Here is a 13775-nt window from a genome sequence, read left to right on the forward strand (position 1 = left end):
AGAAGAGAAGCTTCTTTATACAGCAAATGTGAGATACAAGAGCTGCATCTATTGTACTGACCACCGCTATTGCTCCAATCCACTGTGAGAGATGCCTGTCCCAGGCCCAAGTCACCAATCTGACTTCAGAGCCCCAAGTCCCCTGGGTTAGCCCTGTGCCCACTACACATCAGCAGAGCTCTTCAGCAAATGCCAGTGATTCAAGTGACTCAGTTCAAGGTTCAGAGCTATAAAATAATTCATGTGGTCCAGGATTGGGTCTTTGGGACTGAATTTTCCATCAATTTTAAAATCTTTTTTGCTCCTTCTTTTTGCCTTGTAAGGGTGAGGGGGCTTGTCCTTTTTAACTATGCAGGTGCTTCCTCTTAGGTCTTATTTTCTTTCTCAGGGCTCCTGCAGAGAATTTCCTACGGTTGACTGATAAGCAGGTATTGATTCCAAAGTCAGAGTTTAGAAATATTCTCATAAATGGATCATGTCGTTAATAAAAGGTCATCCCCAAAGTGGCTTTGGGGTAGAGATGTTGCTGAAATTAGAGCGCTCAGCAATGGTGGCCAGAGAGATAAAAAGGCCCGATGGCCCATGCTCAAGAAGAGAAATTAAGAGAAGGAAGGGATGGGATCAAAATTACCAAAATTACCATTTATCAGATGCATCTGGTTTGCTAGAATCCTGGCTCTGCTAATGCTAACCTGTGACCTTAAACTAGCTTCTTAACATCTCAGATCTCAGCTTATTCAGCTGTAAAGTGGTATAAATAATACCTTCATAGTGTGTTGTCAGGATTAAATAAAATGTTAAGTGCTTTGCACAGTTGTTTCCACAAAATAGGCAAAATAGAAATGGTTGTTGTTAGAGCTATTATTACAGTTATTATTTGTTTTTGACAACCCTCACCAGCCTCCCAAGTGAGGTATCAGCTGGAATTCTTGGTTTCCAAATCATAAACAAAATGTTGTACAACTCTTGCTTATTGGGTGATGAGATAGTACTTCTGTTTATGACTTGCATTGGAAAATCAGGCTACATAACGGCTGTTGGGCAAGGGAAAGATGCAGAGAAATGAAGCCAGCTGAGGAGGCAGAACTTGTAAATTTTGCAACTGTCCTCAGTTTAATGTTTGACATTCTACTCTCATTACTGACTGTGCATGTCTTCATGATAAATGGGGAATTTGCAGTGTGAGAAAATGAAGATTTATACAAAGCCAAATTGAACAAATGGTGAATAATTGATTTAGCTGACCTGACAACTCCCACTTGTAAATAACACAAAATGTTTTACTCTGGCAGGAATTCAGTTTTCTGGGCATCCTGACTCCTTCTAGTAGTTTACTGTAAAGACCCAGTGCTTTCTGACTTTCCCATACAGCAAAAATCTTAGATCATGAGCTCACTTCTCATGTTATCCTGGCATAATCTATAAGAAGTATGGTTCATGTTAGATATTCTCTGAAGAATGTAAGGACCCTTTATTTTGGCCTCTGATGTAAGAATATAGTTTGGCCCTGCTTAATAAAACTTGAGATATATTTGATTGGATTCAAGAATTACTATGTTTACCATTCTTAGGAATAAAGTAAAGTAAAAATGAAGTAAAATAAATAAAAGAAAATAAATATAAAATTAACAATGTTGCACCATTGTTTAAAATCCCCTTGCTGGCATCTGGGTATAGTACATGCTGTCTTAGAATGCATTGGCAAAGGAAGTATTTATTTCCAAGCTTGGTATACCAAGGAATGGTATAGATGAAAATATATGAATCTTCCTTGGGCATTCCCTCACCATGGACTGTCTGGACCACAGGTAGCTTAGTAAAAAGATACAGAAGCAACTGAGGACATTGTAGAAGATACCTCTGTAGCACTCCAAAATTATGGATTCCTAGGATTGAAAATGTCCTTGACCTATCGTATATTAACGCATATATGTGGCATCTGGAAAAATGGTACAGATGAATCTGTTTGCAAGGCAGAAATAGAGACAGAGACATAGAGAACAAATACATGGACACGAAGGGGGGAAAGGGGGCAGGGTGGGATGAATTGGGAGATTGGGATTGACATATATACACTAATGTATAAAATAGATAACTAATAAGAACCTGCTGTATAGCACAGGAAAATCTATTCAGTGCTCTGTGGTGAGCTAAATGGGAAGGAAATCCAAAAAACAGGGGATATATGTATACATATAGCTGATTCACTTCGCTGTACAGCAGAAACTAACACAACACTGTAAAACAACTATACCCCAATTAAAAAAAAAAAGCGTCCTTGCCAGATCATTCTGGTTAACCTTTTGATTATAGATTCAGTTCTATTCAATAAACATGTCATGAGCACCTAAAATGTGACAGGCATTAGGCTAGGATTATCGGTGGGGGCGTGTGTGCTTTGCGGGGAAACACAAAGGAAACAAAGTGTGTGCCATCAGGAAGTTTCTATGCTAGCGGAAGAGCTACCTGAGTACACATAGACTGAAGCTAGTTCCATGAGGTTGGTGCAAATAAAGCTCTCTAGGGGCGGCTGACGAGGAGAAATCTAATTCATGTTATTAGTCTGCCAACAGATAACCATTCTTAAATATGACCTCCTTTTCCTTTCACTCATTCATCAAAAATCTATTGACCGTCTTCTATTTACCAAAACCGGGGCATCTGGGGATGCTGAATACATTAATCACGATACCTTTATGGGCCCAAAGTCTAACGAAGATGGCTGGAAATTGAGCAGGAAATTGCAGTGTTATGAGTATTCTTAAATGTTGTTGCATTCCCCTTTGCTGAGGTTTTGTGCAGTTGAACAGTTTTCCAGACTGTGAGTCAAGAGTTCAGAATTCAAGTTTCAGCTCTGCCATGAGAGTAGTGTGTGTCCGTATTGGTAGGGTTTTATTCAATTATATTGCACCTCAGTCTTCTTCGATGTGGCATGAAAAAGTTCTGTCAGCCGAACTCTAGGTCTGTTTTCTCTTCTTTGGTAGTCAGTGTATAATGCTGTTTACTGACCACTGAAAGTCACTCATGACATCACTCATGACATAAGAAGTCTCTTTGGCTATATAGTACAATTAAGCTGAAATACATTTCAAGGGTAATAGATGCTTTGGACACAGAGCCAGTGTAGTGCCTGCAAGTGCACTGAGATTCTGTTCAAATTTATGATACAACAATTGCAAATTTTTGATTTATATGTGTATGGACAACCAACATTTGAAAGGCAAACGTTTCTAACACATCATATCCAGTTCTTTTTAATGACCGATGAGATAATGATTGTGGCAATGTGCACAGGCTCTGTGCATGGGTTTGTCATTTCGGACTGTGCGACGTTGGAGGATGTATATAACCTCTCTGCATCACAGATTTTTCTTCCTAAAAATAGGGCTAATAACTGTGTCCACCTCCTTGGGCTATTTCACATAGATAAGGTATCAATACATAGCATAACCATTGAATGTCTGGCACATGGTAAATTCTCAATGACTGTTGTTCCTTTTGGTGTAGATTCCCCGTCTGACAGTGGTGTCCCCTTTTGAGTTCCTTTTTGACAGGACTAATTTCTACTCACATAGGTGGGAAGTGGCAAAGCTGGGATTTGAACTCAGCCAGATAGCAGAGACTATAGTCTAATCACCATCCTGTCTCCCTGATTAATTAGAATCAATGACTTTTAAACAGTAAGAAACTGATATTTCATCGACAATATCAGTCTATGAAACTGTCTTTCCTGGAAGGCTGTTCATACCTGTTTTCTATTCCATTTACCTAATGAATACTGATAATTATTATTAATACAGTTCTTCCTGCTTTGTCCTAGGACCAGAGTTATAATCCAATCAAGTTTTAGCTGTGATTAAACATTAGTGTCTCAGAGTATACTTGGGAAATATCATTAAAGAGGATAACGTTTTGGGTTTTTGTCTTTTACACATTGACTAATTTGTGTGTGACAGAGGTCTCCGACTTCCTGCTTGCATCAAAACTGACCAGCTTTTTGATTTAGAGAAGATATTTAAAGCGTATGATGATGAAACATATTAAAAATAGTAGCTGTTATTTTTGAGCACATATTATATGCCAGGCACTTTATGTATTTTATTCTATTTTCCTAATAACCTTGCAAGCGAGGTAGTAAATCCTTTTGACTAATTTAGAAGTGGAGGCTCAGAGAACTTAAATACTTTGCGCATAGTTAGTAAGTGTTAGAGCCCTGATTGCAACCAAAATTAGCCCATCTCCAAGTCTCAGCAAATTTCACTTTCACTCTGCCTCTGTGGAGTGGAAGAAAATGGTGTTCATAGAAGAAATTGGAAGGGAAAGCCTTGATCTAACGGATTGAAAGTGTGTGTGTGTGAAGTGATTTTTTTTTTTGTAATTTAAGATATTGTATGCATTCTGAAGACTTTGCTACTTAAATGAAGCAGATAATGATACTTTTGCAGAATGAATATTTTTGTTGCAGAAAATAATTGCCTGATAATACTTGGTGTGGGACATCTTCATTTTGATCTAACAGGTTTACTTAAATGAGCTAGGTGTACATGTTATGCTTTTTCTCAGGATGACCATGATTGCTCCTCTGATTTCCCATCAGGAGAATGATCAGAGAAGAGGCAAATGAATATTGTAGGAGGAAGGGCAGCTTCTAAAAAAAGTAACAACAACTTAGGTTCATGTAGAACTTTAACATTCTTGTTGGTTCAACTTCACAGTCACCCTGTGAAGCAGTCATTTATCACTGTCCCCATTGAATAGATGAGCACAGTAAGGTACAGAAAAGTCAAGAGTGTGCTAGATCTCAAACAGTCCAAAGAAACAGAATCAGGATTTAAAACTTTCAAACTTTTGGTGCCCAAGAGAATGTTATTTCATCTACCTCACACTGTTTTGTGGGGGAGTAGGTAGAAGAGAGGGGCTCCAAGAGTTTTGGGGGTGGTAGCAACCAAATGAGGCAATCATTAAAACGGTAATAATTAGCACAGGTGGGTGTTCCTTTTATGTTATCAATATTTAATCATGTACTCACTTGGTCATTTGAAAACAGATTTTAAACTACCAGTCTTACCCTTTGGAATCTATAATCTGTTTTTTTGCTGCAATATTTTAAAATATTTCAGAAAGATTCGAGGTAAATATAATTTATGCAAAATTCATTGAGCATTGTGCAGTGGAGTTTTCATTCTAGGAAGATAAAGGTAAGTATATAAATTGCCAAGAGAATAGTAGTAAGCTTTAGAATAGAGATTTTCTATGGATGTTGTAAGAGTATGGATGACTCACTCTTGAGGGTGGCATTAAAGATAGTCTTTATACAGGTGTCAAATGACAAAAATAAAACAATTTAGTAACGTGTTTGATGTCCTTTATTCAAGGGAAAACAATCCATGGTTGGGGGAATACAAGTGTTTTACAAGTAGTGGAGCAATGTTCCTAAGGGATTTGGGGCAAGAGCGAGTTTTTTTTTTTTTTTTTTTTTGCGGTACGCGGGCCTCTCACTGTTGTGGCCTCTCCCGTTGCGGAGCACAGGCTCTGGACGCGCAGGCTCAGCGGCCATGGCTCACGGGACTAGCCGCTCCGCGGCATGTGGGATCTTCCCGGACCGGGGCACGAACCCGTGTCCCCTGCATCGGCAGGCGGACTCTCAACCACTGTGCCACCAGGGAAGCCCCTAGAGCGAATTTTACAAAGCATTAAAAGAGGCAACACAAAACCAAGGCATGATTGGCTAGGCAGTTGGGATTTCCTTATAAGGCTAACAGGTCCTGTCTTCTAGGGTAAGGTAAGCTAGCTAAAGCTGAGTTGGAAGACTATAATTGGTATATGTTAGGTTTTCCATAAGTGCAGGCTGACCTAGGTTTAGATATATGATGCTGGCTGGGTCACTGGGGTGGCCTTCATTTTGTGGGTTCCAATATACAAATTAACTTTTTCGCAGGTGAGGATATCTAGATTGGGACTTGAAGGATATGTAGGAGTTCACCAGAAATGTATAGAGAGAACCCAATTCAGACTGAAGGGAAATAGCATATGAAACAACATTAAGCCATGAAAAGGCAAAAGATGTCTTAAAAACAACAGCAAGGACTTCCCTGGTGGCACAGTGGTTAAGAATCTGCCTGCCAATGCAGAGGATATGGGTTCGAGCCCTGGTCCAGGAAGATCCCACATGCCACGGAGCAACTAAACCCATGAGCCACAGCTACTGAGCCTGCGCTCTAGAGCCCGCTCTCTAGAGCCCGCGAGCCACAACTACTGAAGCCTGTGTGCCTAGAGCCCGTGCTTTGCAACAAGAGAAGCCACTGCAATGAGAAGCCTGTTCACCACAACGAAGAGTAGCCCCCGCTAGCTGCAGCTAGAGAAAGCCCGCGTGCAGGGACGAAGACCCAGTGCAGCCAAAAATAAATAAATAAATTTTTAAAAGTAAAATAAATATTTTAAAAACAAACAAACAACAGCAAATGATGAACAGTTCAATGTCTGGAGCATAGAATATGAAAAAGAAATGCCTGTAGATAAAATTGAACAAAAAAAATTTAGAACTTGATTGTAATGAGCCTAGTTTGTTCTACTAAAGAGTGTAGACTGTATCCTATACACAGTGAGAAGTCACTGAATGCTTTCAAGAAGGGGAGTGACACAAGCAGATGTGAGAAATATTTCATTGGCAGCAATGTGAAAAATGCATGGGTGGAACTGAGAGCAAAACATTAGTTAAGAGGTTGATGTGGCAATACTGGCAGGAGATGGTGAACCCCCAGGGCAGTGGCAATGGAGATCAAGAGAGGAGAAACCTGATTTTGTGGGAATGTTTTCCAGTAGCTTGGGTGAACCAGATTTTTAATTTCTATCCACACCTCCTGTGCCTTTCCTAGGAGAAGAGCTGTGATAAGGATGTTTGGGTTTATCTATCTATGTAATCTTCCAAAAATTGCAACAGAAACTTGTCTTCACTACCACCAGTGAATCCGTTTGAAGCGATGAAAAGAATAGCTAATAATATTTCTTCAGCCCATCCTTTGTCCCTCTAGGAAACCAGTATTAATAGCATGATGGGTATCTTTGCATCCATTTTCAATATCCATGTAAAACATATAGACAAACACTTTTGGTGCTTTTTGTTAAAAGCATGAAATTCATATACACACATATTTCTTTGACTTGCTTAAATTCTCTATAAATTTCTTACTTTTACAACTCATTATGGACATCCCTCAAGGGCAATAGATAGAGTTCACCTTTTGAAATGGCTTTTAAACGTCTGTGCATGGATGTGTTACAATATGCAGCCATTTCGTTACTTATATATATACTCAGTTTGTGTCTTTTTTGTCACTAGAAACTAAATATCATTAAATAATGATACATATATATATGTATATATATATATCTTTTAATTAGACTGTCTAAATGGTGGCCACAGAAGTTTTTTTAAAAATTCATTTTGCATCCTTCTGTAGCTAGCAAGGACCTTACAAATATCAGCCAACATCCTAATTTACAGGTAAGGCCTCAGAAGCACGGAAAGGTGCAGAGAAGAGGTCAAAGTTACATAGTTTGGCGGTTCCTCTGGGGCCAGATTTCGGAGACTGTCAGCAACTTAGCCCCCTTTCCACAGGGTAAGTGCTTCTAGAGAATGGAGATATGGATTCCTAAATGGTGGGAAATCTGTAATCAGAACATCAAATCCACATGCAGAACTGATCTTCATGGCCTAATTTAAATCATAAGGCAGCCCTTCTTCAAACAAAGCCTCCTGTGCCACAGGTCAGGGCAGGGGTGGTAGAAAGCTCTGAACTGACCCCAGCCTGTCCCTGGAGGCAACCAGGGTATTCGCCCTTACTTCTGCTCTAAGGAAGTGCCCTTCTAGCAAGTGTGGTGGATTTCCTGGTTGGGAGACAGAGGGCACCTCCTCTTCCCTTCTTAGTGTGGACCCCTTTGACCTCTTAGACATCTTTGGAGACCCTGGTTCACTCACTCCGTTCCATGCACAGCCTCCAGGCTCCTGGGAATAGGTAGGAAGAAAAAACACTCAACATTCCTACCATGGAATGCTAACCAGGAAAAGACTGATGACCTTTTTCTCTAGTGATTTCTAGACCTGTCTAATCTTCAGGGTCACCCAGAGAGCTTATTTACAATACTGATCCCAGGCACACAAATATGTATATTTCACCCCCTTTGGAATTGCCATATTTTATTATATATACATATATATATATATATATACACACATATATATATACATACAGTATATATATATATATATATACACACACATATATATACACATACAGTATATATATATATATGTATATGGCCATATATATGGCAATTTGAAGAAGAAAATATTTATATATTTTTTATTTAAAAATATATAAATATTTAATATATATTATTTTAAGCCTATTATTTAAAGTTATGTTTACATATTTATTAAATTTTATATCTACATAGTACTTTTCCTTTGGCATTCCCAGGTATTGCAATCATTAGCACAGTTTTGACCTGTGGACCACGTCCAACTTTGTTATTTTCTCAATGAGAAAGTTGCGATCTACAAATATTCTATAGCTTTCCAGAAACCATTCAGCATGTCTGTGGCTGAGCCAGGACCACCAGTCTGGGAGACCACCAGTCTCCCAGATCCCAGGTCAAAATTCTTTCACCGAATTTACAAATATAGATTCCTTTTAAAACTGAGGAGAGATTAATTTTTGTCAAAGCTCCATGGTGAGAGGACGTAGGAGCAAAAAATACAAACCAGACAAGTGCTCAGGTTTTCATGGTGTTGCACAGAAGTAGCATTTCTGAACTGTCTGATGGGGGTGCAGGACGGTGGGTAACCAGAATCCCACTGTGGCGCAGGGGGCACGAGGTCTCACCCACTTGCTGTATTTCAAAGGCTGGTTAATGAAGAGAGCCGTGGTGGTGGAGGACAGTCTCATTCATCTCTTAAGCATGTGAAAGACATTTAGAGACTGAATGATTTTCAGTTACCCTAGGTTTGGGAATTAAAGGTAAATATGGCGCGGAAAATGCTTTGGCGTGGCCTTAAAGTCTTGTGTGAAATGCTTCCTGAGGGGGGAATTGTGGGTCACTAAAAGGTTGCTTCTCACTAATGCCCTTGATTGGCTGTTGGTGCACAGCTCCCTCTGAAGTGACAATCAGTTGGAGTGACCACTGCCCTTTCGCTGCAATTATCAATGGTCTGGCAATTTCCCTCAATTTTAATCAATTTGGTTTCTGAATAGCTCTTTTCTTTGTTTTAGACAAAAGAGGCAAGTGTTCCACGTCGGGATGCCTCACTTCTCCTTGGCAGCCCTTGTTTTCTTTAGGAAGCTTTTGGAGACCTTGCTCACTTTTAGGCAGGGCAGAAGGCCTGCTTCTCCTTTTATTAAAGCAAGAGCCATTCTGGCTGACATTCCAGCCTATCCCAGTGTGATCCACGTTGTGAGGGCCAGGGGTGCATGGGATGGGGGTGGTCAGAGTTGGGGTGGGGGTGAGAAGAACTGTAGCCCGAAAATAGACTTAAATGATTAGGGCTGTTGACATGTATTAGGGTTGCCAGTTAAAATACAGGACTCTCAGTTAAATATGCAGATAAACAACAAATTCACATGGGACATACAACACATTAAAAAATTGTTTATATGGGGCTTCCCTGGTGGCACAGTGGTTGAGAGTCCACCTGCCAATGCAGGGGACACGGGTTCGTGCCCCGGTCCGGGAAGATCTCACATGCCGCGGAGCGGATGGGCCCGTGAGCCATGGCCGCTGAGCCTGCACGTCCGGAGCCTGCGCTCTGCAACGGAAGAGGCCACAACAGTGAGAGGCCCGCGTACCACAAAAAAAAAAAAAAAAAAAAAAAAAAAAAATTGTTTATATGAAATTCCATTTTAACTGGGTGTCCTCTATCTGTATTGGCTATATCTGGCAACCCTACCTAGTATGAATAAATGAAGGTGAAGAAAGGAATAAGATCAAAGTCTAACAATAATAATAATGTGAGAAAGCACTTTCATTCACTGGTTAGCACATTCGTGTATTTGAAGATTTATTTAGAAAAGATTTATTGAATTCCGCTATACAGCTATCATTTTGATGGGGGCATTAAGATGAACAGAGGAGCTCAGTGTGACTGAAGAGTACAAATCAATGTTATGATTCAGTATGATAAGTACAACAAAAATCAGTACAACTGTGGTTCTTGGTGCCTTTTCCCATTTATCACACTGGAGTGATACGACCAGCAAGAGCTGAGATCTCCAGCCAATAAGATTTTGTGACATAACAATCTTTCCTTATCAGAAAGGTTATCTTCTGATAATCTGAACCCATTCAAGGTAACTCTTCAAGAAGTAGGCTGAGAAGGTAAAGCGCGAATAACAAGCATCTATATGTTGTATTTGTAAAATAAATGGGCTTCAGTTGAATATCTAAGTATGGAAACCGGGTTATAGCTATCAATATATTCCACAGCTCTGTAAGAAAAATTAATAAATGAAGGAAGATGTGCTATGTCTACTTAAAGTTCTCTCCAGATGAGAAGCCCTAAAGCATCCTATTTAAAATTTGTTTTTAAACTATACCCAGACCCTTTGCTTGCCATTTTATTTTCTGTAAAGGATTATAAAGCATTTCTAAGGTATGTCATTCTGTTTGTAGTACATGGATAAACACACATATCACAGGCACAAATACGCTCTTTCCAAATCAGAGTCAGAATTAATGAGAAGCTAAAATCAACCTAGTGAAAAAATCAGTAAAATTGGATTTTAAAAGCATTCCTGCAGTACCTGTTAATTTCTGTTGGGGATGCAGAGATGGACAAGAGACAGTTTGCTTATCTTGTGAAAGGAATTTAGAGAGATAAGGAGATAAGGTAGTTCCCTGGCAAGTCCTTGTTTCAGATGTTGCCACACTGGCCACTTTGTTGGAGTTCCCACTCACCTAGAAAACTTTGCCAGTGCCAGGTGTGAACTCAGCACTTGGCCAAGGTTGATTTGCTTGGAGTGGACATATAACTCAAAGACTGTCAACTGGCCATCAGACACTGGGTGGCAGGGAAGGGCTGGCCAGTGGCATAACAGTGACCACCTTGATAATCAGATTTTCCCTATTGGAGATGAGCAGACAGCAGAGAAGGAAAAGCAGGAACAGGGACAGTGGTAGAGTCAGGGTGAAGAGAGACCAGTCAACCCCATTTCAGGAGAGGCACAGGTGCCCGCTGGGCAGTGTGTGGATGTCCAGACATGTACATTGTGTTTGTGTGAATGGTGTCTGCTGGAATCCAGGTGACCTTCCTGTACCTGAAGGTGTTTGTCTCCAAGCCCCTGAGGCCTAGATGTGTGATCATCTCTGTTCTTCCTGGAGGCCAGATTGTGGGGATGCTCCTGGTTTCTGTGAGACCTGGTTGAGATCCCTGTTTTTCTTAAGGTCATGGATTTTCTTACAGTAACTTTTTATAACTCGACGTAACCTAAGGGAGGCCTGTGCTCCTTTCAAACAAAACATTGAAGTAACAAATCCAGGCCCAACAAGATAGCTATCTTGCAAGGCAGCACAGTACTTATATTTAGAGCAGAAGGAAAAGAAGCTGAAAACTGGGGGTGGCAGGGTGAGGGCTGGTTTCTTCTGGGAGATTTAAAACCCCTGAAATAGGCTCTAAAAGGCAGGGTGTGTGTCAAGAGTTTCCTAACCTAGCCTGGTACCGTCTAAGGAATTAAATAAAACCAAGTGGTTGTAAAAAAAGCATCTTCCACCTACTGAGTTGAAGTCACACGTCCATATATCAATTTGCACATGTGCACACACACAAACACACACATTTGGCATTTACTTGTCTTACTGTCTCCATCATGAAACGCTTCTCATTTCCTTCCATTTATTCCTTACAGAGAAAATGTATAAAGGAGAAAGAAATCTAAGAAAACAAGGAGAGGGTCATTGGGCTACACCTTGCCTCATCCCAGATGCTTATGTTACCTCATTAAAAACTTACAAGAATTTATTGATGTTTCACGCCCTTTTATAGGTAAATTAACAGAATCAGAATGGGTAAGTGATTTGCCCAGTATCACTCAAACATTAAGGATACAGGTTTCTTTCTTTTTAATTAAAAATAAGGTAAAAACAAAAACTCAGATACACAGAAAGATAGGATGAAAAGGCAGAGGGCTGTGTACCAGATGAGGAGCAAGATAAAACCCCAGAAAAACAACTAAATGAAGCAGAGATAGGCAACTTTCCAGAAAAAGAATTCAGAATAATGATAGTGAAGATGATTCAGGATTGCGGAAAAAGAATGGAGGCAAAGATCAAGAAGATGCGAGAAACGTTTAAGAAAGACCTGGAAGAATTAAAGAACAAACAAACAGAGATGAACAATACAATAACTGAAATGAAAACTACACTAGAAGGAATCAATAGCAGAATAACTGAGGTAGAAGAATGGATAATTGACCTGGAAGACAGAATGGTGGAATTCACTGCTGTGGAAAAAACTGAAGAAAAAAGAATGAAAAGAAATGAAGACAGCCTAAGAGACCTCTGGGACAACGCAACAACATTCGCATTATAGGGGTCCCAGAAGGAGAAGAGAGAGAGAAAGGACCAGAGAAAATATTTGAAGAGATTATAGTCGAAAACTTCCCTAACATGGGAAAGGAAATAGCCACCCAAGTCCAGGAAGTGCAGCGAGTTCCATACAGGATAAATGCAAGGAGAAACACGCCGAGACACATTGTTATCAAACTGGCAAAAATTAAAGACAAAGAAAAATTATTGAAAGCAGCAAGGGAAAAATGACACATAATATACAAGGGAACTCCCATAAGGTTAAGAGCTGATTTTTCAGCAGAAACTCTACAAGCCAGAAGGGAATGGCATGATATACTTAAAGTGATGAAAGGGAAGAACCTACAACCAAGATGACTCTACCCAGCAAGGATCTCATTCAGATTCGATGGAGAAATCAAAAGCTTTACAGACAGGCAAAAGCTAAGAGAACTCAGCACCACCAAACCAGCTCTACAACAAATATTAAAGGAACTTCTCTAAGTGGGAAATACAAGAGAAGAAAAGGACCTACAAAAAGAAACCAAAAACAATTCAGAAAATGGTCATAGGAACATACATGTCGATAATTAACTTAAACGTGAATGGATTAAATGCTCCAACCAAAAGACACAGGGTTGCTGAATGGATACAAAAACAAGACCCAACTATATGCTGTCTACAAGAGACCCACTTCTGACCTAGGGACACATACAGATTGAAAGTGAGGGGATGGAAAAAGATATTCCATGCAAATGGAAATCCAAAGAAAGCTGGAGTAGCTATACTCATATCAGAGAAAATAGACTTGAAAATAAAGAATGTTACAAGAGACAAGGAAGGACACTACATAATGATCAAGGGATCAATCCAAGAAGAAGATATAACAATTATAAATATATATGCACCCAACATAGGAGCACCTCAATACATAAGGCAACTGCTGACAGCTCTAAAAGAGGAAATCAACAGTAACACGATAATGGTAGGGGACTTTAACACCTCACTTACACCAATGGACAGATCATCCAAAATGAAAATAAATAAGGAAACAGAAGCTTTAAATGACACATATTTAAGTGATATTTACAGGACATTCCATCAATAACAGCAGATTACATTTTCTTCTCAAGTGCGCATGGAACATTCTCCAGGATAGATCACGTCTTGGGTCACAAATCAAGCCTCAGTAAATTTAAGAAAATTGAAATCATATC

The 13775-nt window shown here is 39.7% G+C and overlaps 1 protein-coding gene across 9 annotated transcripts in view; it reads left to right on the forward strand.

The window, feature by feature from the left end:
- Nucleotides 1-13775, forward strand: part of LOC113633830 (uncharacterized) — a 609230-nt gene that overhangs the window by 288610 nt on the left and 306845 nt on the right. Inside the window, exon 9 of one of the 9 annotated variants that reach the window (XR_003438359.1) lies at nt 11901-12170. The exons of the other annotated variants lie outside the window; for them this stretch is intronic. The gene's annotated coding sequence lies outside the window, so the exon portion shown is untranslated. Of the gene's footprint in view, nt 1-11900; nt 12171-13775 lie in introns of those variants that run through there. 9 annotated transcript variants of the gene reach the window in all.

This window comes from Aethalodelphis obliquidens, unplaced genomic scaffold (assembly GCF_003676395.1).
Source record: "Aethalodelphis obliquidens isolate GAN/ISIS:26980383/991018 unplaced genomic scaffold, ASM367639v1 scaffold41, whole genome shotgun sequence".
Taxonomy (NCBI): Eukaryota; Metazoa; Chordata; class Mammalia; order Artiodactyla; family Delphinidae; genus Aethalodelphis; species Aethalodelphis obliquidens.